The sequence below is a fragment of the Myotis yumanensis genome, unplaced genomic scaffold (genome assembly GCF_028538775.1).
Source record: "Myotis yumanensis isolate MYYU_CA2020_CCGP unplaced genomic scaffold, mMyoYum1.0.hap1 SCAF_3, whole genome shotgun sequence".
Taxonomy (NCBI): domain Eukaryota; kingdom Metazoa; phylum Chordata; class Mammalia; order Chiroptera; family Vespertilionidae; genus Myotis; species Myotis yumanensis.
Genome location: NW_027223754.1, coordinates 60963271 through 60980314, shown reverse-complemented (window position 1 = coordinate 60980314; position 17044 = coordinate 60963271). Strand labels below are relative to the sequence as shown.

At 40.2% G+C, this 17044-nt stretch overlaps 1 protein-coding gene across 1 annotated transcript in view; it reads right to left on the bottom strand.

The window, feature by feature from the left end:
• KLF12 (KLF transcription factor 12) overlaps positions 1–11148 on the bottom strand; it is a 662522-nt gene extending 651374 nt beyond the window's left edge. The window contains exon 1 of the mRNA XM_070408948.1: positions 11069–11148. The gene's annotated coding sequence lies outside the window, so the exon portion shown is untranslated. The remainder of the gene's footprint in view (positions 1–11068) is intronic.
• Positions 11149–17044: the final 5896 nt, after the last annotated feature.

The following is a 17044-nucleotide window of genomic DNA, read 5'->3' as shown; positions in this document are numbered from 1 at the left end:
TGAAAGTCTCACTAAGTCTCTTGGAGGTTTCTAGAAGATTATTGAGTAACCTTATAACCGTGATTTTGAACACTATATCCAGTAGTTTGCTTCTTTTATTTCTTTCATTTGTGACATGTTTCTTTGTCTCCGCCATTTTGGCTGCTTTCCTGTGTTTGTTTCTATGTATTGGGTAGAGCTGCTCTGTCTCCTTGAGTTGGTAGAGTAGACTTTTGTAGTAGGTGTCCCATAGGGCCCAGTGGCTCAGCCTTCTCAAACACCTGAGGTGGACACTCTTAGTGCACCCCTTTATGGGCTGTGTGTACGATCTTGTTGTAGTTGAGAATTTATTGCTGTTGGTGTCACTCAGAGGAATTGATCTCCAGAACAATTGGCTGTGAGGACCAGCTGCGACTACGGTGGGAGAACTACTGTGCAGGAGAAACCCTTATGAAGGGTTTGTAGGTTCTTGCTATTCATCACTTTGAATATTTCTTGCCACTCCCTTCTGGCCTGCATAGTTTCTGTTGAGAAATCAGCTGACATTCGTATGGATACTCCCTTGCTTCTGTGGGGCTTTGGTGCTCACTGAGTCTGCCCCTTGCGTGTGTCGCTTATGGATGTGTAGAGTTGTAATCTGGTATGGTCTGACACTGACCACTGGATACACTGGCTCTTGAGTCTCCTGGGAGGAGTAAAGTCAGCCACTGTCTGGGGCCACCCAGCAGGAGTTACAGAGAGATATTCAAATTCCTCCTCTTTGTATTAGGTTTGGAAGTGACCAGATGAGACCCAGCTATGAAGCAATGTAGGCTGGTGCTGCTGCCAAGTCTTGGGCCTTTTATTGATAGGTTTGGGGCTCCCTGACTCAGCTGCAGCTTGTTTGAGAGATTTTAGCCTGAGCAAGGACAGGCCATTCATATGCAAATCTGCTGCACATAGGTTGGGTGAGCTGCAAATTGGATGGGTTGGGGTATCAGGGAATCAAACAGAAATGGCTGCCAGTCAGCCCTGCAACCAGGAAGGTTCCAGCATAGGAACAATTATCCCTATGAGCACTTCTTTCTAGGAGATGGTCACCCATGAGTTCCTGCCCAGATGCCAGACAATCCAGTTCCTCCTCGAATGTGTCTGTGTCCCCCAAGAGCCTTGTCCTGGCTCTTGAGCTCAGAGGAAGCAGGACCTTGTAACTTCAGTTTGTGTGCAGGCCTTTTAAGAGGACCAGCTGGGTCTCCAGCAGCTTCTGTGTCACCAACCCCCAATCCACACTGATTTTTACATCCCTAGTTACAGGGACTTCTTTTCCCATCTCTGGGACCTTGGGCTGGGGGATCTGGTGTGGGGCTGGGACCCATTGCTCCTTTGGGAAGCTTCTGCAGAGCTCCAGAGGGAAGCTTCTCCCTCCCAATTAAAATAGTGGCACCTGTGGGTACCAGACCAGCATCTTTAGTGTCACTATGTCTCCTACTAGTCTCTGTGTGCTTTCTTCTTTACTTCTCTAGAGGTAGGACTTCCATTCAACCAGCTTTCCAGTGGTTCTGGATGATGGTTGTTCTGTAGTTTAGTTGTAATTTTGATGTAGTTGTGGGAGGCAGTGAATATAGGCGTTTGCCTACGCTGCCATCTTGGTCTCTCCTTTTTTTAATTTTTATTTTATTATTTGTTTTGAAGAAGTGTTTTGCAGTCTTGCTCCTGAGAGAAAACTATTTTAATGATGTGTTTTGACTTTCAAAGATAGTTTTCCTTTTCACCACACAGTAGTTTCATAGGCAGTCCTTACACAGACATCATTAAATCATGTAGGAGAGCTCATTCCTGTCATCTCAGGGCAATCACACTACATTTAAGGCAAATCTTGAAAACTCCCATGTGTTATCTGGGTCTGAGAACTGCTAGTTGTAGCAGACCCTCCAGTTATTTTCAGGAGGGGAGATCTTGTCTACAAGAGCCTTTTAAAGAATAATCATATAGCTAATTGCATCTGCAATTAATGATAAATTAGTAGCTTGATGAGCAATTGTGATCCCAAATATGTTTGAAGCCTCTTGGCAAAGCAACTACAAATTGTGAGAAAAGTTTTCAGTGGGGACTCTAGGACTACACAGTGGAAGTTATTTTCATTAATTCACTCATTCACTCATTCACCCATTCACTCATTCACTGGTCTTATTGATCTCTTGGAAACCTCAAATCTAGTATCTATAGAATCTACAAGGTTTCTGAATCATTTGAAGGTATCTAGAATATGCCAGAATATTTAGAAACAGGAAATTTATACGTAGGAATACCTTAATGTCGAATAGCATTTCTGTGCATGTATTCCCTGTAACATTTGTTCCATGGGTTATTAAGTGATGTCAGATGAGAAAATAAAATATTCTAAAGCCAAATTCACAGAGAAATATGGAGTTTTTTAAAAGTCAACAGATTTCTTTGCTACCAAACTTCTCAGAATCTTCAATATAGCAATGTATATTCTAACTCTTCTGGGATAGTATAGTTGTCTTTTCAATTTATTTTGTTCAGGAAGTATTTAAGAAATATTAATCTGTAGAATAGACACTGTGGAACTGTGGGCAAGTGTTTTTTCCCCCACCAGGCTTTCAACATATTTTGTCTGGCTATTAGCTAATGTTCTATTCACTGGCATGGCACAATTGAATCAATTCTATACAGATCTGATGTTTAGAGAATAATAAAAAAAGACCCAGCTGGCATGGCTCAGTAGTTGAGCATCAACCTATGACCAAGGAGGTCATAGTTTGATTCTTGGTCAGGGCACATGCCTGGATTATGGGCTTGGTGCCCGGTGTGGAGTGTGCAGGAGGCAGCTTATCAATGATTCTCTCTCATCATTATATATATATATTAAGGATTCCTACAGCCTGGCTGGTGTGGCTCAGTGGTTGAGCATCCACCCATGAACCAAGAGGTCACTGGTTTGATTCCCAGTTAGGGCACATGCCTGGGTCTCTGGCTCGGTCCCCAGTGGGGGGGGTGTGGGGGGGTGGGAGGCAGCTGATCAATGATGTTTCTCTCTCATAGATATTTCTATCTCTCTATCCCTCTCCCTTCCCCTTTCTCTAAAAAACAAGCAAACAGTAAAAACATATTTTAAAAAAAGGAGTCCTACAAAAAACACAAAGAAGCAAATATTTTTAGTTAGTGAATTCATTTGGATAAGCTTGAAATTTTCTATTTTCTCCACAGTATTGCTAAGAACACTGTTAACTTTCAACTAATGTCAGAATATCACAGGTAATAATAATTCATTGACAAAATGGGAGAATTTAAATTTTATGTAATTAACACATTTGTGGTATTTCAGAAACCTAGTTATTTGGTTTCAATGTCACTTTTCAGTTCTGATTCTTGGCATGTGAAAATTATGGCCTATAATTTGTGTGGTTAAGAGGAATGAAATTAAGTATATTCAACCTTTACAGTAGCACAATCAGTGTACAAGATTCTAAACCCAACGTTAATGTGAATCCTGGATTCCTTATATTATTGATAAATGTACTCTCTCATCACAGAGACCTGAGACTTGACTGTCAAAGAAGTTTTGCATTTTTAGTTTTCTAAGAAATTTGCCTGAAAAACAAGGGGAGTAATAAAGCAAGTGACCAAGAGAAGAAAAGGATATGGGGTTTGTAGGTGGATGTAGATGAAGATTGTGGCATTGACTACGTGTTATCCACTCCTTCCATGTTTGGTAGGGAAAATTTATCTTCATTAAAGATGCTCTTCTTGAATTAAAAACTCAGTTTCTCAGTTGCATTGGTCATTTTTCAAATGCTCAATAGCCTCGTGTAGCAAGTGGTTACTGTATTGAACTGTGTAGGTATAGGACTTTCCCATCATTGCAGAAAGTTCTGCTGGACAGCAGTGTTTATATGCTGATTTTAGAACCATGTGGGAGTTAGCAGTAGGAAAAAAGGATTTTATCAGCATGTGGTTGTTTGTGAAGTTATAGAAGAAGAACAAGTATAATGCCCTAAATTCTTTTAAATTTTAGAGCTCTATGAAGAATTTTATGCTTGAGTTAAAAAACCCCACAAACACATAAAAGTGCAGAAACACAGACAAAATAGGTTAACCTTTAGCTCTGGATTTAACATATTTATGTTTCTCAACTTACTACTACTAAGGAAAGAAACAAGTTAGCTTGCTTTGAAGCTAAACTTTTACATGACTCATCAAAATCAGGGACAACTTTGCTTGAACAGCTTCATGAGAATTCAATTCCATGACAACTTTCAATCTACTGTATTTGTCCAAATATTATAGTCGGAGTAAACTCAAAAGCAGAGTCCCAGCAGGGAAAAGGAAGGTAATATGTGGGTGAGAATAGGACCATGCCAGACAGAAAATAGAAAATTAGAAAGTTTCAAGGGCTCTAGAGATATCGATGGAATGAGGAAAACATTGAGAATGAGGAGAAGATGGAGAACTTTTTGTGCTGGAGCCAAATGAAACACAGATCAAAACCAACCAAGAACATTATTGTGTGAGAACTTACTGAACAAAGCAGTGAGCACTACTCTTTAAGTAAGGAAAGAAGAAAGAAGGCATTATGTATAAAAATGAAGGGACAAAAGAGGATTTCATTTGAAAAAATGTCACTAATATCAATATATAATTTTAAATATGAAAAAAAAGACCTCTGGGTTTATTTTAAATCAATTTATAACTCCCCTGAGTTAAGATTCAGGAACAAAGATAAGTATGATTTTTCTATCAAGACACAAAAATAGAGGTCTTAGAAATATGGAATTATCTTAGCATTTAAAAATTGGAAGTTCCTTCATTCTCCATTCATTTCTTTAACAACCATTTGCTGAGTCCCCACTGTGTTCTGGGTATTGTTGTAGACACTGGGGAACAAACCAAGTCAGTGCTCTAAGGGAGCTTGCCTTCCAGTGGGGGAAGACAGACAACAAACAATCAATAAATATACAGAATATCGGATGTTTACATGTGCTCTAGAAAAAGTAAAGAGGACTACAGGGAATCAAGGACACTGGAAATTGCAAGTACTGTTGACTGATCATGGCGGCTGCTATTTCACATAATGCCATCAAGAAAGTCCCACTGAAAAGTTGACATTTGAAGCAGAGATCTGAAAGAAATGCAGGAGCTAGCATGTGGCCATCGGAGGAACACTATTGTAGGCACAGGAATTAGTTTATGCAAAGGCCTTGAAGCTGACATATGTTTGGGTTGTCCAATAAGCAGCAAGAAATTTAATGTGGCTAGAACGGAGTGAATGAGAAGGAAAGGGAAGAAGTTGAGCTTATATGGGAAAGAGGATCAGAGTGTAGAAGGAAATCCTTTGCAAGTGCATTGGGCTTTCTCTGAAAGAGAAGGGAAGCCATTTGAAAGTTCTAAGTAATGTGATCCAACCCACGCTTTGCTGGGATTTTCTGTCCTTGCACCCCATATATGCCTTTCACAAAACCTTTTTATTTCTTTACCTCATAAATTGGAATGGATATATACAATTATTTTAGTACTAGAGACCTGGTGCATGAAATTCGTGCACGGGGGGGGGGGGGGTCCCTCAGCCCAGCCTGCACACTTTCCAATCTGGGACCCCTTGAGGGATGTCCAACTGCCCGTTTAGGCCCGATCCTGGGCAGTCGGACATTCCTCTCACAATCCAGGACTGCTGGCTCCCAACTGCTCGCCTGCCTGCTTGCCTGATTCCTAAGTCAACCACTGCAAGTTTGGGGGGTGTATGGTGCCATGCCCACACCTCACTTCAAGTCATTTTATATGATTTTTAACATAAAATTCATCCTTGTCGTTTGAGGTTCATTTTTTTTGTTTGCCATCTGATAATAAGATTGAAGAAAATGGACCTGAAAAATTTTAATAGTCCACTTAATAAAGAAAAGCAGTTTCCAGAATTGGTTGTGGAAACTGGTTTCAGGAAGGTGAGTAGTCAGGACTGGGTTTTGGAGGTGGCATTGAGGAAACCAGGTAGGCTTTATTAGTAAGCTCGGTAGGCTCTCACTGCTCTTATCCATTCAGTTGCTCGTACAGGACTAACATTGACAAATAGGGAACTTTGTGGGACATTCTTTGGCTAAGGACTATGATTAAACCATTTTTTTGGTTATTTATCTTTAGATTGAGATATACTTGACATGTAACATTTTATTAGTTTACCACATGCTTTGATACTGTGAAATGATTACCATCCATAGTTATGATTTTTTGTTCTTGTGATGAAAATTTTTAAGATCTACTCTCTTAGCAACTTTCAAGTATGCAATATAGTATTATTAACTATAGTTATAAGTAACTATAAGACAAGTGTATTTTTCTGAGAAAATTTCCCTTACAAGTTGATATGTTGAAGAAGATTCACTATTGTATTTCTAGGGGTCTTAAACACTATTTTGAAAGTCAGGGAAATTTGCTGTGTTTCATAAGACTGTTGTATCTACATATCATTTATTTTTTGTAGCATTCTACAATGAGAAACCATACATCTAAAACAGTATTTCAATATAGTCCTTAGCTGACTTTCTTAGCTATAGCAGATCCCCAATTACTTTTGCAGCTAAGGATGCAAACCTAGAAAAATCCCTAAATGGAAATCCTTTTCTCCCTATACAAACACTGTGCACTGTACAATGAAGGCCACCCAAAATAAATCAGTGCCATAATTTCCATGATGACAGTCCCCAATACAGAATTTTGTTATTATTTCCTTCAAATCACTAGAATTCTTCCCATGTGCTGTCATGTCTCTAGATAACAGCCACAGGGAGATTAAACATGAGTTTAAATGAACTTTTACATGCTTCTATATTTTCTTCTTGGATTTTATTATTTTTAGAAGCAAGTGATGAAAGGTTATTCCCTGAAAAATTTAGCCAGTTAAATATGCAACAGAAAGCCCTGCAGTCAGACACATAAAGAGCAAAGGGGAAAAAGGGAGAATGTTCCATTGGGGCTGCAGCTTTTCAAAATGTGCAGGAATGATGTCATTTGTTTTTACAAGCCCAATTTAAATTTGCTCCTGCCTATCAAGAACTGCAGCAGAGTGCATCTGTGGAGACTTCCTGCATTCCATATTTCAGGACCAAAGAGTGTATGCTGCATCAAAACCCAGCCAATCGCAGTGTGCAGGCTTGCCCTCCCCCATTTTCATTTGTTCCCCCTACCTGAAGCCAGTGTGTGCTGCCCGGGTTAGATCACTGCTCTGCACCCTCCAGCTGTGTAGTAGCTGCAGAGGCATCACTCCATGCCTTGAATGGTTTAAAGGAGAACAATGCCAAGATAAAAACTCCCTTCTGGTCACCCACTTGCATTTCTTTCCATGACAAATAACCTCCAGGAAAAGGACTGTCTGTGAATTTGTTTTGTTTTGTTTGTTTTAAATTAAATCTTAGCCTTTTCTTTTCACATCCCCTGTGTAGTACTGGAACCATCGCAAGAGGTAAAGAAACAGACATCCTGGTCAATTGAACTCTTAGCAGCAGAAGCAAGGACTTTCAAACTTAATACTAACAGTTACCTTTTCCAAAGCAAACCCCATATCTATGTATATATTGTTACATGATGATTGGAGCAATCATTTTTACAAACTATGTTAAAGCGGTAGAGGGAGATGATGGTTATGCAGTTCACTTGCAAAAATAATGGTTAAGAGACAGAGTGAAAAAGAAAAGTGCTAGAGTGCTAGCTAGTAATTGTGTCACCTCACTTTTCCTTCATTCTTCCCCCCAGGTAGAAATACAGCCTATCAGCAATAGCGGTTTCAGTGTGGGTTTACTGGTTGTGAGTAGCAACAACCAAACTTTGACTATTTTAAACCAAACAGGTATTTATGGGAAGGCTATGAGGAAGCTCACAGAATGGAAATAAGGCAGAAGCATGGACTTAGAGACAAGAGGGGCCATGCCACTCTGGGGGGGGTCTCTGTGGTGGAGGATGCTTATCTGGATTGTCAGTAAACCTGCTGCTAGATTGAATGATCTCCACACTTCCCTCCCTCTTCTCTCATCTCATCGTTAAGCCCAAGGGGCAAAGTTCCCTATGAGTGTGTTCCATTGGTGCTGTGCTCACATGCTCACACCTTGGCTTAGAGAAAAGGGAGGACCCTTGATTTACCAACACAGAGAGACATCTCTCAAAGAGATAGGAGAAATTCTTCCAAAGGCAGTGGGTGTGCTGTTTCTAAAAGGAAGAAAATGAGATGTGGCCATGACCACTGCTTTGAGTCAGAGCCTTATCATTTCTTGCCCAGGTTAATGGTCCTCTTCCTTTAACTCACATTTTACATCTTTTAATGGTTCCTCATTTATAAATGACAAGTCAGGGAGCTTTTAAAAGTGAACAGAAGTGCTATTGATAATCATACCAGGACAGGAGGCATAAACTGGGACCATCTTTGGCAAACTGGCATGTACGACCACTCTCCTTTTATTACACACTTGTAATTTTCTGTGCTTGATGAATGCCTATTCTAATCCCCAAAGTTCTTTAAGGATAGAAACGTGCTTTCTCCTTCTTTGTGTATTCAGCATCCCATCTCGTGCTTGGCACAGGGCAGGTGCCTGGTGGACCACCACTGTGGAGTTGCAATTGAGCATAACTACTAAAGTCCTGTCTTTCCTCATCACATGTGCTTCCACATCCAAATTTTCAGTGCATTTAGGGAGTACACCACCTCCCAATATTCACTTTGGGGAGGCATAGCTAGCTAACTCCCTTTTTCCTTTCCGACTGTCATTCTTTTTTTCTAACAGTGGCACTAATATGCCTCTCTACCCAATAATGGGTAGGATAAAAAAACTAAATGAGCCTAGAACATTTCTACTTATGGAATAGTAATAACTTAATGGAAAAAGTGATTTTTGGCTGAAATAAGAAGTATGATATTTTAAAATATTGTTCTTAAACTTGAAAGACAACTATTTTGTTATATATAGTGGAGTACTCTAACAGATTTTTCCCAAGCAAACTTATTTCCGGGTTACCAGATTTTATAAACTTATAAATCCTCTAGGCTGACTTTTGGCTAGATATAACCTTCTTATACCAGGGATGCTGCGATTGGACTGTAACTTTCTGATCTATGAGTACAAAGAGAGCTACCGTGGATTGTCTTTTCCACAGCCTGCTCTGTCCTCAGGATGAATCACAATGGCATGTACTTGATCCCCACCAGTGCTCAGATCATGTCCTAAGGCCTTTCCTTAAGCAACATCTCCCTTATGAAGCAGAGGTTTAAAAAATTCCTGAACTTTTCTGCATAGCTGAATCTCAGAGTGAGAATCAAAGAGGTTTCCTAGATCAAGCAGAACCCCAGGCAGATTCCTTCTAGGCCTTTCCAAAGGCCCGCTTGATGGACTAATGAGTTGTGCTTTACTCCACATGGATGCCCTTTCTTCTTCCAGCGGAGTGTTGTGAGAACAGGGAACCCAAGCCTAATGAGCTACCACGTGCTGCACCAAGGCTCTGCGATAAAGGTCCAGGCTTTCCAAGGCCCCAAAGCCTACAGATACATTTTATATCAGAAACTAGGTCATTTCCTGTCATTCTCATTGTTCTCCACCTTATCCATACTGTTTGCCTTTCTTGGAAATGTTTACTGACTAATCAATTTTTAAAAAATTTATGTACAGATTACTTTATAATACCAAATATTGAGATTTTGGTTATTAATTTAAGAGAAAAATTAGTTAACAGGAACAAAAGAGAGGAGGATAATTTCCCGTAAGGATGAAGGAAGAATGGTAGAGAGATGGCAGAGTCCTTTGGGATGTAAAGTGCATGCAAATGGGTGGAGAGTGATATGTACTAGGTTACTCAGCTGAGGGTAAAGCAGGGTAGCTTTCAGACTAGAAAGTTGAGAAGTTTTTTCATAAAAGAAAGCATGCATCAGTACCCATCAGACATCCAGTTCTACAAAACAAAACAAAAACACACATATTTTTCCTGTTAGAAATTCTACAACACTTAACATTTTCTTCTGTTCCTTATTGCTGAAGATAATTCTTTTCCACACTCTTATTTTAGATTTTCTTCTCAGAATCTGTCTATAGTATCTGAGTTAATGTCAAAAATGACTAATATCTGGATAATCTAATCAATATTTCTTGTTATACATCATTAATCTCCTCTCCTCTCTGTGCCCCCCACTCTCACTCATTCTCTTTTCCCTAGTAGCACTCTTGATTTTTTTAAAAATCTTGAATTATGTGAATAACTGTTCGCTATAATTCACATTGCTTGAATATACATAATATGCCTGATATCAATAAGAGTTCTTTAAAAATTTCCACATCTATAGGGGGTATAATGGAAAGAAAATAAAAAGCTGCAAATCTATTGGCTGTGCTGGTTACCTAGTTCACATTTTAAAAGTACTCTAAATTTAAAAATGGTGCTAACATATAGAAGCATCAGCACATCCTTGTATTGTAACTGGCTTATTTATTTATAGTTCACTTTTCTCCATTTAACTTCATATATCTATTAGGCTACTAAAGGTTACTAAATCTTTATTTTTCTTTTCAAATTGTTTTTCACTTAAAATTGAAGAATAATTAATTCTCTCTCTCTCTCTCTCTCTCTCTCTCTCTCTCTCTCTCTGTTTTCTCAGGGTTTAAAATCTGTGAGAGCAAGATCTATATATGCTTTACTTATAACAAACACTGAAACTTTATTTCCTGCTTACAGTTCAATGGGACTCACTTAAGTTACATTCAGTGTAATCCTTAAAAAGAAATCTTTCCATCTCCCTGAAATTATCTTTCTAGTAAAACTTGTTTGTTAAATGACTAGAGCTTCCTTAGAAGATAAAACAACGCTGTTTGCTGCTCTTTCCCTCTGAGGTAATGACAAATTGCTGAGGAGTAAAAGCCTTTATACTAATAATAGAGAAAAATTGACTCTAAGATTTCATCATTTTGTTTACCAGCTGTCTTTACAATTCTATAAGAACCCTAGCCCACATTTAAAAAAAATGTTCAGAGATAGTGAAATAGATGAGAAACAAATGATCTCTGCTGAAATTATTTTAAGCAGGGGAACAGGCTGGAAAGAAAGATTTGATTCAGAAACTTACCTATATCTCAGGCATGATATCCGGTGACCACATACTCGGTGCTGAAACACCACTCAGGAGCATTACATCATCATGACAAACTTTCATTGGCTGCAGAAACCCCAAGGATAAGACAGGCTTTTAAGGTACTGTGTGAAAACTCCTGTTGGTTCTTTATCAGGCTATTGCCAAAATATTGAAAGACAGACTTTTCCTACAATAGTACTGCCGTTGCTGTACTTATAAAACATTGTTAACCATTTCCTAAGCTTGTTTATCTCCTCTTTAGTGATTACTTTCATATTTAACTCTAACCTGTTGAGAGATTTTTTTTCCTTTTAAAAATTAAAAGATATATGTTTGTTTTCATTTAGCTTGTTGTTGTTTTTTAATTGAGAGCACACAGTATTGCTCTGTCACTGGCTCTTATTTCCCTGTTACTTCTTATCATTAAACTATATTTGAATCAGTAAATCTATTTCCTTTCTATTACCCAGTCTGTCCTTATTCTCTCCAGACAAAGAAGACCAGCACCCACAGATTCAAGAAACCACAGTGTATTTATTTACTGTATTGTGAGCAGTTTAATTGAAACTAGTACACAAAGCCCTTACTTCCTCATTGTTCATTTTCATTGTTAGTTTTTTCTTCTATTGAACTCCATGAGTTATTACCATGGTGATTTACAAAACAAAACCATGCATATAGTTTGAGGGCTTGAGGAGATCTACATCCCTTCTACTGCCTGAGCTGGAAACTTTGGATGGAGTGAAAGTGCTCTTGTTATATATAAAAAGAGGAACAATTAGATCAATTATTCAGAAAATGACAGTAGTATCACATTATCAGTGAGTGTTAACCCCTCTCTCTCTGTCTTTCCCTGTCTCTGTCCGTTTGTCTGTCTGTGTCTCTTTCTCTTTAATCCTGCAGAGAAAAGCCATGTGGTGACAACAGTGACTGAATCAATGTTTTTGTTTCTTTGTTTTTTATTTTTCTCATCACCATTTATCCCCTCTATGCCATCTTTCACCACCATCCACCCCTACAATCACCACACTGTTGTCCATGTCCATGAGTTCTCTCTTTTTTTCTGTTTTGCTCAATCCATCCCCCCAATATCCCCTCCCCACCACACATACACCAGAGCTGTTTGCCTGCTTTGCATTTATGAGTCTAAATCAATCTTTTTAAAGTATCTTATGTCTGCTCTCTCCTAAGCACTGGACTCTCAAGTCTCTTAAAGACAAGTAAACACACACACAAATACCATATGAAATTCTCAAGGTCAGGAACTAGGACATACGTTTTTAGTATATGTCTGGGCTACTAAGCTCTGTTGAGTTTGTCTTCCTGTTGCTCTCACACCCCTGTTCTTAGCTATGTGCTATGGAAAGAGCTAATCTATTTATTTTTCAAAGAGGAGTATCTGCTAAAACACATGACCTTCAGAGAGATCCTTTTACTATTACTCCTTAGACTCTGGTCTGGGAAGAATAACTAGTGACTGCTTTTCCATTATGTAGAGTGATGTCAAGGAGTCAAGACTCTAGATAAGAATTCTGAGATATTTAAGAACTTCCTAATGGTAATCAGAAAGGAGAGAAACTTTTCTTATCTTGAAGTAATCTATAATTACTACTAAAGTCTGATAAAAATATGATAGGTATGCAGTAGTCCCTCTTATCTGTTTGGGATATGTTCCATGAACCTAGTTGATTCCTAAGACAATAGATAGTACCAAACATCCTATCTAATAAAAGGGTAATAGGCAAATTAACCATCACCCTGTCACAAAGATGGCAGCGCCCATAGCTGCAAGATAATGGTGCCCAGTCCCCTCAGCCCTGCCACTGGAGTGTCCTGTCCTGTCAGCCTCGTTAGGGAGAGCAGCAGCTGAGCGGTGTGGCTGGATCTGCCCTCTCAGGTGGATCCAGCTTCATTGCTCAGCTGCCGCTGGAGTGTCTGGTTCTGTCAGCCCTGCTTGCCCCTCGCCAAGACCAGACACCAGGGCCGTGCTTGCCCCTGGCTGCAGTGGCGAGCCAGAGACCAGACAGCAGGGCCCCCACAGCTAGCAGACAGCAGGGCCCCTGTAGCGAGCAGACAGCAGTGCCCTGCTTGCCCCTGGCCACAGCAGTGAGCCAGAGAGCAGACAGGCAAGCAGGTCCACAGAGAGCAGAGAACCATGGGAAGCAGGCCTAAGCCATCAGTAGGACATCCCCTGAGGGCTCTCAGATTGGAGAGGGTGCAGATTGGGCTGAGGGACCCCCCCCCCCCCCCGGCACAAATTTTGTGCACCAGGCCTCTAGTGTGTGTATGTGTAAATATATATACACTAAAAGCCCGTTACAGGAATATTCCTGCAAGAATAGGGCTTTCTCGGGCCAATCTTGCCACCAAGCCCCACTGTGCAGGGCCGCACACGGGGGTCCCAGCTGGGGGTGGGGCTTAGGTGGCACATGGGGGCGCGGATGGCAGCTCGCGCTGGCCCGCCCTGCCTACAGTATGCAAATTAGCCACCATCTTTGTTGGCGGTTAATTTGCATATCACACTGATTAGCCCATGGGAGGCATAGCGAAGGTACGGTCAATTACCATGTTTGTCTATTATTAGCTAGGATATATATATATATATATAGTGTTTTTATACACACAATTATGATAAACATCAATATATAAATTAGGCACAGTAAGACATTAATAGCTACTAACATGGAGCAATTGTAACAATATACTGTAATAAAACTTATGTGAATGTAGTCTCTCTCAAAATATTTCATTGTATTGTACTCACCTTTTTACTTAAAGGAAGCACTTTATGGCTTCTTTTTGGAATATCTAAATTATAGCATTACTTCTCCCGTGCTTTGGGGTCAGTAAAACAAGGGTAACTTGAACACAAGCATTGAGATGCCGCTATAGTTGACCTGATAACCACTATGCTACTAAGTGGCCAATGGGAAGTGTATATAGCATGATATGCTGCATAAATGGACAATTCATGTCCCAGATAAGATGAAACAGGATAGCCAGATATTTCATCACACTCTTAAGAACAGTGTGCAATTTAAAACTTAAGAATGGTTTGTTTCTGAAATGTTCCATTTGGTATTTTCAGACTCATGGGAAGGGAAACCTAGAATAAGAGTAGACTATGTATACATTGGTGGGCATATAAATGAGAGTAGGACCTTGAGGAAGGGCTATTTGAGCTAAATTTCGAAGAAGTAGGAGATAGCTAGTTGAAGGGAGAATAAGAATTTCATTAAGAGAAAATAGAATGGAAAGAAAATCAGGAATGCATACCATGGCTTTTTTGAACAGCAGCAAATAGTTATCTGTTTATGGCAGGTAAGTGTAGTGTGGAAGGTTGATAGATATGATCAAGTCGTGGAGGGCTTTGTGAGCTAATCTAGGCTTTAACTTGAAAGCCCTGTAGGTCATTAAGGAACTATAATCAGATTTGTGACTAAGCTGTATTAGTCTAGTGGTAGCATGTAATAGATGGGAATGTACTGGAACCAGGAATATGAGTTAGCTTGTATTCCAGCTAGAGTCTTGGCAGGAAACAGATGGAATTTCAAAGGGTTTAACTGTAGAGACATTAACAAAGGACTATATAAAGGGAGTATGGACAGGGTTAAGGGCATTAACAAAGGATGGTAAAGCACCCAGGGAGCTATAACAGTAGGAAGCTCTTACTGCCCTATGCCTACTACCAGAAACTGAATCTAGAAGAAGCACCACAGAAAGAAAGGTGGGTGTTGCAGTAAGTAGAGTTTAGCCTCTTGGGGCATAGAGAAGGGTAGACCAATGTAGAAAAAGTACTCTGAGGTGGAAGGATGATAGGAAATAAATAATAACCAGCATGGCTGGCTAGCATAGTACTCCAGGATAGAAGCAATCAAGACCTGAACTAACGTAGTGGGGCTGCAAAGAAGTAAATAGATACCAGAAATTTTGAGGAGATACACTCAACAGTACTGGTTAGTGGTAGTGATGTATGTGTGCATAAAAACATCTAGTTAGAACAATTTATGGATTGTTTTTTAGTCTGGACAAATGAATGGATAGTTGTTCATTGACAAAAACTTTCATGAGTGTATGCTTGCTTTATCCAAGGAACAGTTAATTATATATGAACTAGAGGCCCGGTGTATAAAATTTGTGCATGGGGAGGGGTCCCTCAGCCTGGCCTGCACCCTCCCCAAACTGGGACCCCTTGGGGGATGTCCAACTGCTGGCAGTCGGACATCCCTCTCGCAATCTAGGACTGCTGGCTCCTAACTGCTTGCCTGACTGCCTGCCTGATTGCCCCTAACTCCTCTGCCTGCCTATCTGATAGCCCCTAACCCCTCTGCCTGCCTTCTTGATTGCCCCTAACTGCCTCTGCCAGCTGGCCTGGTCGCCCCTAACTTGTCCCCCTGCTGGCCTGATCGACCCTAACTTGCCCCCCTGCCAGCCTGATCACCCCTAACTTGCTCCCCTGCTGACCTGATTGCCCCTAACTTGCTCCCCTGCCGGCCTGATCACCCCTAACCACCTCTGCCTCAGCCCCCAGCCTAAGCCGCAGTCTGGCCTCCCTCTGTGGGAGGTGACCTGGTGGATCAGGGGAAGGCACTACCCCCATTACCCTGCTGCTGCTGCTGCCACTGCCAGCCTGAGCCTGGGTCCTTTGCAGCCACACCTCGGCCCTCACAGCTGCTGTGGCTTTGTCCGGAAGGATGTCCATAAGGTCATCCAGAAGACGTCCACCCTAATTAGCATATTACCTTTTTATTAGTATAGATCCTTTGGGAATATCTAGTTAAAAATATCCATGCCTGGAGTTCAGAAGAGAAATCAAGGATCAAAGATGGAGCTGTACATTTGGGAGACAGGAGTATACGCATCATTGTTGAGGCCATGAATGTGGATGAAAACACCTAATGAAAGAGTACATAATATAATGTGAAAGAAGGGAGCTGATGTATAAGCCTGGGGAACACCGATGTTTAAGAGGCAGCTGAGTCTAGAGGCCCAGGAAGGAAAACAGAGAAAAAGATGTCCAGACAGGAGAAAAGTAAAACATAGAGAAGAGTTATGTTATAAAAGATGAAGAAGAGCCCTGGCTAGTGTAGTTCAGTGATTAGAGCACTGGCCTGGTCACTGAAGGGTCATGGTTCATTTCCCAGTTAAGAGCACATGCCTGGATTATAGGTTCCATCTCAGGCCCTGGTCGGGTCATGTTCGGTAGGCAACCAATTGATGTTCTCACATTGATGTCTCTCTCCCTCCCTCCCCTCTTTCCACTCTCTCTAAAACCTCAATGGAAAAAATATACTCAGGCGAGGATTAAGAAAACAAAATAACAATAGCAACAACAACAACAAAATATGAGGAAGAAAAAAGCTCCAGAAAGAGTGGTCTGCAGGACAGTTTTGGAGAGAAGTCGATTGGAGTAAGAATGGTAAAAATAAGTACCTGTTTGTTGTAGGTAATATGATCATTGGTAGTACTGGAAAGAATGGGTTTAATATAAGAATTTGCAAATTACTACCCTCAGGACAAATTTGACTTGGCACCTGTTTTTGTATCGCTGATAAGCTAAGAATGTTTTTAAATATTTTTTAATAATTGAAAAAAATCAAAAGAACAATAATATTTTGCTGTATGTGGACGTTATATTAAATTCAAATTTAATGTCCATAATAAGTTTTATTGGAATACAGATAATATCATTTGTTTATGTATTGTTTATGTTTTTATGCTGTAATGACAAAGCTGAGTAGTTGCAACACAATGCATATGGCCTGCAAAACATAAAATATTTACTATCTTGGCATTTACAGAAAAAATTTGCTGCCCTGGCTAGTAGAATGGTAATGCTGATGCCAGGTTATAGTGGAAGGTTTCATGACTATGAGATGAGGAATAGAAAAGGTCAGACCTCAATGTCTTATGCTAAACCTGGCTATGAAGGAAAGGCAAGAAATACAATAGTTGGTAGAAGTAATTTTA